The sequence below is a fragment of the Lipotes vexillifer genome, unplaced genomic scaffold (assembly GCF_000442215.2).
Source record: "Lipotes vexillifer unplaced genomic scaffold, Lipotes_vexillifer_v1.1 scaffold591, whole genome shotgun sequence".
NCBI lineage: Eukaryota > Metazoa > Chordata > Mammalia > Artiodactyla > Lipotidae > Lipotes > Lipotes vexillifer.
Genome location: NW_006791954.1, coordinates 4,201,177 through 4,211,457, shown reverse-complemented (window position 1 = coordinate 4,211,457; position 10,281 = coordinate 4,201,177). Strand labels below are relative to the sequence as shown.

At 57.0% G+C, this 10,281-nt stretch overlaps 1 pseudogene across 1 annotated transcript; it reads right to left on the bottom strand.

Annotated features, from left to right (window-relative positions):
- Positions 1-8,125: 8,125 nt before the first annotated feature.
- On the bottom strand, positions 8,126-8,852 carry LOC103071604 (3-mercaptopyruvate sulfurtransferase pseudogene; annotated as a pseudogene). The gene has a single exon (XR_014368677.1). The product of XR_014368677.1 is annotated as a 3-mercaptopyruvate sulfurtransferase pseudogene (transcript).
- Between the last annotated feature and the right edge of the window lie 1,429 nt (positions 8,853-10,281).

Sequence of the window (10,281 nt, the reverse complement as noted above, 5' to 3'; positions counted from 1 at the left end):
GGGGGGTTGGGGGGAGTACTGTATCCACAGCTCCAGCCTGTACAGTAGAAGGGGATGAGGCTGTGATCCTGGGAGCACTCCCGTGGGGGGCGGGGAATGTGTCCCTGCCGTGAAGTATCCTGGATTCAAGTGCCTCCCCAGATCTAACGTGGGGGAGACAGAGCCAGCCCCAGGGAGATAGAGTCGGGGGTGTTGGGGGCCAGCCTGTACCAGTACACGTGCCATCACGTGTGTGAGTTTGGTGCAGGAATAGAGCAGGGGGGAGAGGTGTGTGTGTGCTCGTTTCTGAGGTGTGAACCTCTCTCTCTCTGCAGAGGCATTTGTGTGTGTCTCTGGAGGGGAGAAAGGGGAGGAGATGGCCCTGTGGTTTGGAGTGTCCAGGTCCTGGGGATCTTTGCAGGAACCGGTGTTTCCCTCTGCGGGCCTAGGGGCGAGGGACTGAATGCCCCTCTGCGGTGACGAGAGGGTGTGTGTGTAGACGTGTACATAGGCATGTGTCTTCCTGGGGCTCTCTTTGTGTTGTCTCTCTTTTCTCCTGGTCACCCTCGGGCCTGGAACAGTCAGGCGTCCCCCTCCCCCCACCCAGCAACTTTTCCACTCCCAGCCCCAGTGTGCTGGGTCCTTGGCAGAACGAGAAGGAGCAAGAGGCCAGAGGAGTCTTGTGAAAATGGGGTCAGGGGCACAATGCAGTGCCCCAGAGTCAGCGCCCACTCTGGGGGTGAGGAGAGGGTACCAGGAGGGCAGAGCTTTGCCCATGGGCACTGGAAGCCCTGGCTGCTCAGTGCCACTCCCCCCAACCCCCAGGCCTGGCTCAAGTCCCGCTGTGTTTGTTGACTTTTATGCTTGTGGGGAAACAGCCAGATGCCAGGTTGCTGGCCCAGGGGTGTGGACATCTCTGGCAGCCCCTGGCTTGGCCCAGACCCCTCCTTCAGCTGGGTCACGGTGGGGGGTGGTAACGACCAATTTGGCAGTGCACGTCAGGAGGTCCTGGGAGTCGGAAGGGGCACAGGAAAGGCATGGCTCAGGCAGTAACCTGAGTGGCCACGGGGCTAAGATGAGGCTGAAAGGCCTGTGGCTTCCAGTGCTGGGGAGGTGGGAAGGTCCTGGTTGGGATGAAGGGGACAGAGGACAGCTGGATGGGTAATGAGAGGACAGGGACAAGGAGGCATCACTACCAGTCTCCCATCCAAGCTGAGAGGGCCTTGGGGAACACAGTGGCTGAGGCTCCTTTGACCAAGGAGGCTTGTTCACAGAGGTTCTGCCAAAAGGATTGGAGCTCTGGGTGGCCCTGAATCAGGAAAAGTTCCCCTGACCCAGGCTGGGGCAGCTGGGAACGGAGACTCTCCTCTCTTGGCTAAGCTTGGAAGATGGGGTCTTCAGGGATAGAGGGGATGGTCTTTGCGCACTTCCCCCAACCTTTGCCCAGGCACCCACAGCTCTGGCTGCTAGACCCTGGAGCCAAGAGGGACGGGGGAACCTCACTGACAGAGGAACAGTCACAAGGGACAGACAGGAAGGAGGAGGAAGGGAAGGAAGGATGACAGAGACAGGAGGTGAGAGAGAGAGAAGAGGGGGAGGTAGGAAACATCGGAAAGAAAGAGCGAGAAAACACATGTGAGAGATGGAGAGACAAAGGGGGAGAGAGAAAGCCTCACGACAGAGAGAGGCAGGAGACAGAGATGGAGAGAGAGTAAAAATAGCTCAGCATTAAGATAATTGCAGCTCACAGCTCTGCCCTCCGTTAGGAATTAAATGAGGTTTTATTACTTTGATTTTTCTCTCCTGGATCCTACGCGACTTCTCAAGAACTTGGGGAAAAGTTTTTCAGGTGGGCGGCCAGGTGGCGGGGGCTGCGTGGGTGACAGAGGAGGAAGGGAAAGGGACTTCTGGGAGGAGGGAGGTGTGGGCAGGGGCAAGGAGTGGGGAGGGGCTGGTGAGGATGGAGGAGCCCAGCAGGGGCTGGGGGAGGTGGCCAGCGTCAGGCCCATCCCAGAGGGGTTGAGAAGCAAGGGGCCAGGGTGACCTCCATTTTCTTTGACTTAGAATTAATCATATGCAAATGAGATGTAAAAATAATATGCCACTCCTCGGTTATTATTCTTGAGTTAGAAACACAGGCGTTTGGGTCCAAGGAACAAATTCAAGACCTTGTTTGACTTAACTCCCATTGAACTATGGGTCTTTCTGCTTTGGACTGACAAAGTTTGTCATAGGGTGTCTATTAATGTATAGTAGGTCTGAGCACACCATTTTGAGCACACCATTTCTCCTCACATCATTGCCTCTTGCCTGCCACATTGTCCGGCATACAGGAAGCACTACATTCACCTTCTCTGGAAGTGTGAAGCCTTTGTTCTCTTTTGGGGAGGTGGGGAAAGAGTTCAATCGTGAATTTTCCCTCCTTTCTTCCAAGCAAGGTATAGTCTAGTGGACAACACAAACTGGGTAGATTGGACAGACCTGGGTAGGAATCTTAGCTCTGTAACTTACTGTGTGACCTTAGACAAATTCTTAGCCTCACCGTGCCTCAGTTTCCTCGTGTCTCAAAGCCCACCTTACATGGTACCTGTGACGATTCGAAAAAGTGAAACTAATGAAGTCCCCAGCCCAGTGCAGGACTCCCCGTCAGTATTCAATAAAGGTTCCAGCTTCTCTAGAGCGCTAGGAGTGCAGTTCCGAAAGTAGCCAGAAGGTGGCGGAGTCGGCCAGTGTTTGGGCTGCTGCGCTGCTGGCACTGCGGGTCTGTAGCTGGGCATCACAACCCTGACCTTGGCACCACGGAGCTGAGTCAAGCTGGCTGTGTTGGCATGTGGCAGCTGGAAGGGAGGCCCCCGAAAGCCCCTGGAAGCAACCTTAGAGAAGCCAGGGAGCGTTAGCTGGGCACTCTGGGGCATCTTTCCCTGCCGCTGCTGGTGGGGGGCGGGCGGGGGGGCGGGATGGAGAGCGGGAGGGAGAGATTGGGGATTCCAAGGCCCGCCTCTGGGAAAACCCGTGGACACCGAGAGAAGAGGGCAAAGGCACCCTCAGTAGGGACACTGGTGACACCAGGACAGGTGGGCAATCCTCTGAGACACTCACTGACAGATATTCATTCATTCATCCATCATCCAACCCTTTGCCCATTCAGTAAATTCACACTGGGTGCTTTTTTAAAAATCAACTCTATTGAGTTAGAGTTTACATACAATAAAATGTACCAAGTTTAAATATAAATTTCTATGAAACATTTCCATACAACATGTGACCACTATCAATACAGATATAGAACGTTCTCATCACCCGCAAATGTTCTTTTGCCCCATCCAAGTCAATCTCCCCTCCCCTCTCACTGGGTGTATCATAACTCTTAGCACACTATTTTGAGACATGTCCTACCCACTATCTGTCTTTGCATCATCACCTGCCTGCCATAGTGCCCAGAATACAGTAGCACTACATGCTGTAGAGGGGATGGATTGAGGAATGAATGAATAGATAAATACATGAGTCATAGAAATTGGCAACGCGTGACGTATATGGAGCATTTACTCTGTGCTGGACACCAAGGCTAGGCCTTTTATATGTATTGTCTCATTTAATCCTCATTAGATTCACTCCGTTTTACAGATGGGGCAAATGAGGCTCAGAACTTCTGCCCAGAGCCTGGGTTCAAAGGCAAACCATCTGACTTCAGAGTTAAGTACAAGATCGCTTGCATACACAGAACTGGGCTTCTCTTGCTCAGAATTGGACGGGGTTTCTCTCTCTCTCGGCCCAGTTTGGACCAACCTGGGTGGGAAGCAAAAATCAATGTGCGGAGGCTGCCCTCTGGTGGCAGACATGAGTACAGCGGTATCTGTTCCCTCTGGCGCCCCCAGGTGGGATGCTGTTGAGAAGAATGAGCAAGCCGGCAGCCCACGGCGGGGGCAGCCTCAGCCCCGGGCACCTGGAGACCCCCTGCTCTGGCCACTGCCTGGTGCCCCCCGAGGTGCCAGCTGAGGCTGCCCCCGAAGAACGCCAGCTGCCGGAGCCTGCCGCCTCCCACCCCCTCCACCAGCCTCACACACACTCCAATCCCGGTCCAGTCGGCTGCTTCCATTCCCTGAAGAAGAGGCCCTAAAGTTAAAACAGCTGTTAATTTATAAACCAATTTTTCCGTGACTGCTTAATAAATCGCCAGCAGCTGCTCTGCCCCCCCTCCTGCCCAGGCACCCGGCCCCGAGGGCTGCATGGAGAAGCTCAGAGCCGCCAGCCTGCCCCTCCTGCCTCCTTGCCCCAACTCCCCAACTTGCCCCCAATCTCCCAAGAACTGGACATGTGTGGGGGAAACCCCAATGAAACCCAGCTTCTGTGGGCTTCAATGGAGCGAAGGGGAGGATGATTTTTCTACAGCCCAAAGGCCATCCCTCCCAACACCCTAAAACCCCCGACCCAGGACTCCCAGGCCCAGAGGGTAGGTGTCAAAGGTTTTCTTAGTTCTGGGGGAGATGAGGTGTTCAGATTCCCTAGAGAAGTTCCCGTGAGCAACTGGGAGGCAAAGGGAACCTGGACTCATCCCTGAGCGCACTGGAATCTCAATTCCCATATCAGGGTGGTCCCCCTGACAGATGCTAACAGACTCACTGACCCCGCTGTTCTCTCAAGGGTGGGGAGGGGCTGGGAGGCGGCAAGGAATGCTGGGATAACATCCCCGCTCTGGGGAGATGCCCACACACACTCATCCCCAGGATAGTGAGAGCAGGGATCTGGGCCTCCAGAACATTCACTTTGCCTAACTTCCACTAGCATATAAAAGGCACCATGAAAATCCACGCGGGGTAGGGGTCTTGTGAATGGCAGACATGAGACATGTTCTTTGCACCTGCAAGTTCCAAAGGCACCCAGGGTGAAAGGCCTGCTGCTACTGTGTTCCCTGACTCTGCTGGGTGAGAGTCAACCCAGCCATGCTGGACTTCCCTAGTGGCACAGTGGTTAAGAATACGCCTGCAATGCAGGGGACACAGGTTCGATACCTGGTCCGGGAAGATCCTACATGCTGCGGAATAAGTAAGCCCGTGTGCCACAACTACTGAACCTGCGCTCTAGAGCCCGCGAGCCATAACTGCTGAGCCTGCGAGCCACAACTACTGAAGCCCGCGCACCTAGAGCCCGTGTTCCACAACAAGAGAAGCCACCATAATGAGAAGCCCTCGCACCAAAATGAAGAGTAGACCTGGGCTTCCCTGGTGGCGCAGTGGTTGGGAGTCCGCCTGCCGATGCAGGGGACACGGGTTCGTGCCCTGGTCCGGGAAGATCCCACATGCCACGGAGCGGCTAGGCCTGTGAGCCATGGCCGCTGAAAAGTAGCCCCTGCTCTCTGCAACTAGAGAAAGCCCGCGCGCAGCGATGAAGACCCAATGCAGCCAAAAATAAGTAAATAATTTATTTATTTTTAAAGAAAAATCCAGCCATGCCCCTGTAGACACAAGGAGCTCAGTAGGAAACGGGGAACAGTGTGGTAAAGCACACCAGGTCAGAAGTTCAAATCCCGGTCTCCCACCTACTAGCTGTGTGACCTTGGGCAAGTAACTTAACTTCTCTTTCCTTCCTCGGTGACTCCATTTATAAAATAGGGATAATAATTACAGAACTGTTGTGAAAATTAGACAAGCTGAGGCACACGAAGTGCCTGGCACATCGTAGGTGCTTACGGTAATGTGACAGTATTATCTTTCTCATCCCCCTGCTGGAAAGAGCAGAGACTGGATCTCCTAGCTCCCCACAAGTAGCAAATCTTGGGGTGGGGTTGCTCAGGAGATTTCCACAGGTGGGGGCAGGTAGGTGTCCTGGGGACAAAACTGAGAAAAAACCAACCCGGATTTCTGAGTTATATGGTTCTGACTGGGTTCTCTCATTCTGAGCCCTTCTGTTCCCTCCCATTCCTCAAACCCCCAACCTCCTCCTGACTCAGGTAGCCATGGCCTTTCCCCAGCCTGCTACTTGGAAAAGAAGGAAAAGCTTCCACCTGACTCCAGCTCCTGGGAGCCCCACCTCTCAAGAAGGAAGTTCTCCCCACATTCTGTCTAACTGAATTCCCTTCCATTTCTTCTCTTGTTTTATTAGCTGTCATGACCCTTTCCTGCCCCATACCCAGAGACCTGCTGGCCTCTACTGTCATGCAGGCCGCAGGCCGGGAGTGAGCCTGACTCTGCTACATCCTCCCTGTGTGCCCAGAGCAACTTAGTCAACCTCTCTGAGCCTTGGGTTCCCCAGCTCTAGAAAGGGGAGAATCCCAGAACCTACCTCCTGGGTTGTCATGAGGGTTGAATGAGACACTGCCCATGAAGTTCTTATCCTTAGCATAGGGCCTGGCTCTCAGCAGGTGCTGAGGACATAGTGGTGGAGAGAGAGGTGGCAGAGTGTGGTGGAAAGAACCCGGATGCCAGAACTGGACTGTCTTGGTCCAAATCCCACTCCACTCCTCGCAGCTGAGTGACCTTGGGCAGGTTGCTTAACTGTCTAGTACCCGTGTTTCTCCATCCATAAAAGGGCCTGTGATAGGACCTACGTCACTGGGGGGTTGTGAGCCATCTAGAATTCTCGGAACAGGTCTCTGGCTAAATAAATGTTCCCCCAAATTAAGAGTATTGTAAGTTGCTGTTACTATTATGGGCCCACTAGAGCACTGACCCCCTTTAGGCCTTGCCCCACTAGGGGCTTGTTGATGGCAGAAGGTTGCAGGGTGAGCAGAACCAGACTGGAGACCCTAGTATTGGGGTTCCTGGCTCAAGACAGACCCGCAGGCTCCACTTCCTCAGTGTTCCCACCTCTGACATCCCCCTAGACCCTGGCTTGGGCTCAGTCAGGAGGCACAACCCTCTACCTCCCTGAGGCAATGCTCCTGCAAACTCCAGCCCCTCCCTATGCCTAGGTCCTGACTACCTCCTAGAAGAAAAAAACCAGGTCCCGGGGGCCCACTCAAGCCTACGACTTCTCTGCCAGGGTGCCAGCTGGTGCCCATGGAGGCGGTGCTGCAGTTTGATCATGTGGAAAGGGAAAGCTTGGAGGTACCCCCAGCCGTGGTGGCCCCCACCAGAGACGAGACTGGGGCACCCAGGACATCTTGGAGGCTTCCTTCCCCTGGGGACAGGCTGGGGTGAGAGCTAAGTTTGTCTTGTCTGGTGCCTCAGTTTACTCAGCCATCCTGGAGATGGAGTCTTCATTTCTGTCTCCCTGGGGCCCCAAAGGCCTTGGCATTGGCCTCTCGCAGCTCCTTGCCCTCTTTCCTTTCTTAAAGAAACCGAGCTCAGCCTCCTCCTCCCGGCCCGGATTCTCTCCTTAGAAGCCACCCCGGAGGACCCTTAGCCCCGGGAGGGCAGGGGAAGAGCCAACCCCGTGCTGGAGGTCGCCTCTGCAGGACGTGGGGCTGCACCTCCAAGCCCGCCCAGGGCCGGGGCCGCCCCGCGCTCCGCGCCCCTGCCCCTTCCCGCCGCCACTGGCCCTTTAAGAGCGTCTCCGCGCGCCGCCGTCCCGGATCAGCCAGAGAGACCATTAAAATTTTATGCAGAATGAAAATGGGCCAGGTCTCCAGCTTCCTCGCTCCCATCCAATGATTTATTACTCGCAAATACCACAGAACTAATTAGTATAGTAATTAATTAATACGCATTTGCATATTTGCATGTGCAATTAGTGCAGTGGAGTGATTACTGGGAGAACGAGGGGCCCTGGATTGTCAGATGTGAGGAGGAAGTGGCCTGGAAAAGAGTTAGTGGGAATGAACTTTGTCGGGAGCGCGAAGGCGGGGAGGGAGGGGGAGGCGAGCAGGGCGAGGCCGGGGGCGCCGGCGCGCTGGGCCACCTCGCGAGGCGCGGAGCGGCCGCGCGGGGCAGCGCGGGTTCCGGGCCGACCCGCGGCCAGACTCCTTCCTGGCTTCATCCTCCTCAGAGATGGTCCTACACCTGATCAAGCCCCCTCTCTTTGGGGCTCTTCCCCAACTGGGCCTGCCCACCCCTCCTATTTGGCAGTGACCCCTACACCCATAGTACTGGGGTGGGGCTGTTTGGGTTCTCACACTTATACTGGGCCCCCTGGGTTCCCAACTAGTTTGGGGTGGAGGTGGGACAAGTATTATTACCCCTACTTTAGAATAATGCCAGTAAGGCGACTAGAAACCAATTCTCGGCCCCCACCCCACGCGGTGGCCTCTAAAGGCAAGGGCGAGGCGAGGGCAGTGCTCAGGGAACTCCCGGGCCCCTCGCACATCGGGGTTACCTTCTCGGGGCTCGGGCTCGGTGCCCCGGAAGCGGCCAGCGGCGCGGGCGTCCACCACCTGGAAGCGCCGGGATTCGAGGTTCTCCTTGATGTCCTCGTACGTCTTGACGTAGGCGGGGTCCAGCACCGCGTGGAACTCTGCGGGCTCCGGGCGGCTCTTGCCCGCACTCAGCGGGAGGCCCTGGCGCAACCAGTTGCGGAGGCCGCCATCGAGTACCGACACGGTGCGGTGGCCGAAGGCGCGGAACATCCACCAGACACGCGGCGCCGAGTAGAGGCCCTGATCGCTGGCGTCGTAGACCACGACGTGGGTAGAGCCGCTCACGCCCAGACGGCCCGCGTACTCGGCAAAGTGCGCAGCCCTGGGCAGCATGTGGTCGTAGGGCGACGTGCGGTCGCTGCACTGGTCGATGTCAAAGAAGGCGGAGCCCGGGATGTGACGCTCCTCGAACTCGCGGTGTGCATCGCGGCCCAGCTTGGGCAGGTACCAGGAGGCGTCGAGCAGCTGCAGGGGCTGCCCGGCCCGCGGGGCCCGGAGCGCTTCGGCCACCCACTGCGCCGACACGAGCGCGCGGAAGAGCTGCTGCGAGGCCATGGCGGCGGCGACACTGGGGCTGCAGGCCTGGCCGACAAGGAGGATGTCAGGAGGGAATCGAGGAAGAGGCCGGCCGGGCCGGGGGGGGGAAACGCCTGTGTCGTTGGGACTGGGGCGGGGCTGCGGCCAGGGCCGGAAGGGGCGGTGGAGCCCAGGGAGGTCAGAGTCCAGGGAATGCGGAAAACCAGCGGTGGTGAACCCAGAAGCAGACGTCGGTCACCGGGACCTCCCCTCTGTTTTCCTGCCAAGCCTTGGATATATACACAGAGCAGTGACCGAATGACCGTGACCCCTTGGAGGGGGCCAGGCGGGGGCCCTCACCGGTGCTTGCTGCGGGGTGGGTAGGGAGAGAGCCCAAGCAGGGGAAGGCCCCGCTGGCACTTTAAGGCAAGTAGGGGCAAAGTCCCTCCCTAAGATGTAGCTCAGCTTTGCTTGCAATCAACCAAGGTCCCTGGTGGAATTCACTCATTCATCAATCATTTATATAAGCAGCCTCAGAGGAATAGCAGCTGGAATTTACTGAGTCCTCCCTATGTGCCCTTTAACTCTCACACCTTACACCACTGCAGGACACAGGGTAGGCTCTCAATTATTTGCTGCGTGAGTAGCCTCAAGAAGGTTGCTTTTCTCCTCGCTGTTTCACAGAGGGGACACTGAAGTTCACAGAAGTGCACTAACTTGACCAAGGTCAACAGCTAACAAGAAGTGGTGGTGCCAGGCTTCACACCAGGCAGTCCAGCAAGGTCAGATTTCGCCCCTGGAGTTTCCTCTCTGCAAATAGTGACTTAGGGCCTCACTCCCTCCCTCCCGCCTCCCTTGCGGGCCAGTAGCTCAGAGTACAGCAGTTCACCAGCGCACCATGACAAGTCAGCTCACGGCCTTCCAGGGCAGAGATGCTCCAGAGATGCTCCAAACGTGCAAAGTGCCTAGGCAAGCACCGCCCCCACCCCCACCCCCGCCGACCCCACCCCCCAGCCCCAGCTGGATACCCTTCCGGGAGGCGACCGGCGGCCCGAGCCGGGCTAGAGGCCAGAGGGCGCGCGCCGAGGCAGCCCAGGAGGTGGCGCGGCGCCAGGGGGCGCGGGGCACGTGCCGAGGGAGCCTGGCAGGCCGGAAGGCAGGCTGTGAGCCGGGACCCAGCGGCCGGGGAGCTCCAGGCCCTCTGCCCGGCACGCGGCGGGGGTGATGAGGAGAGAGCCGGGAGAAAGCCAGGGTGAGAAGGACAAGGAGAAGGAGTGGCAGGGCCCACTGGGTGCCAGGTGCTTCTTCATAGGACACCAGTTTGCTTCCAATCTTCACAAAGATTCTGTGAGGCAGGGCTCCTTATTCCCATTTTACAGATCGAAAAACAGAATGGGGTGGCCCGCGGCTAGTGATCAAGTAGTAAAGCTAGGTTTCCAGCAGGTCGGTCCATCCTCAAGTGCTCAACGTGGAGCCAAGGTCCAGGGGAAAGA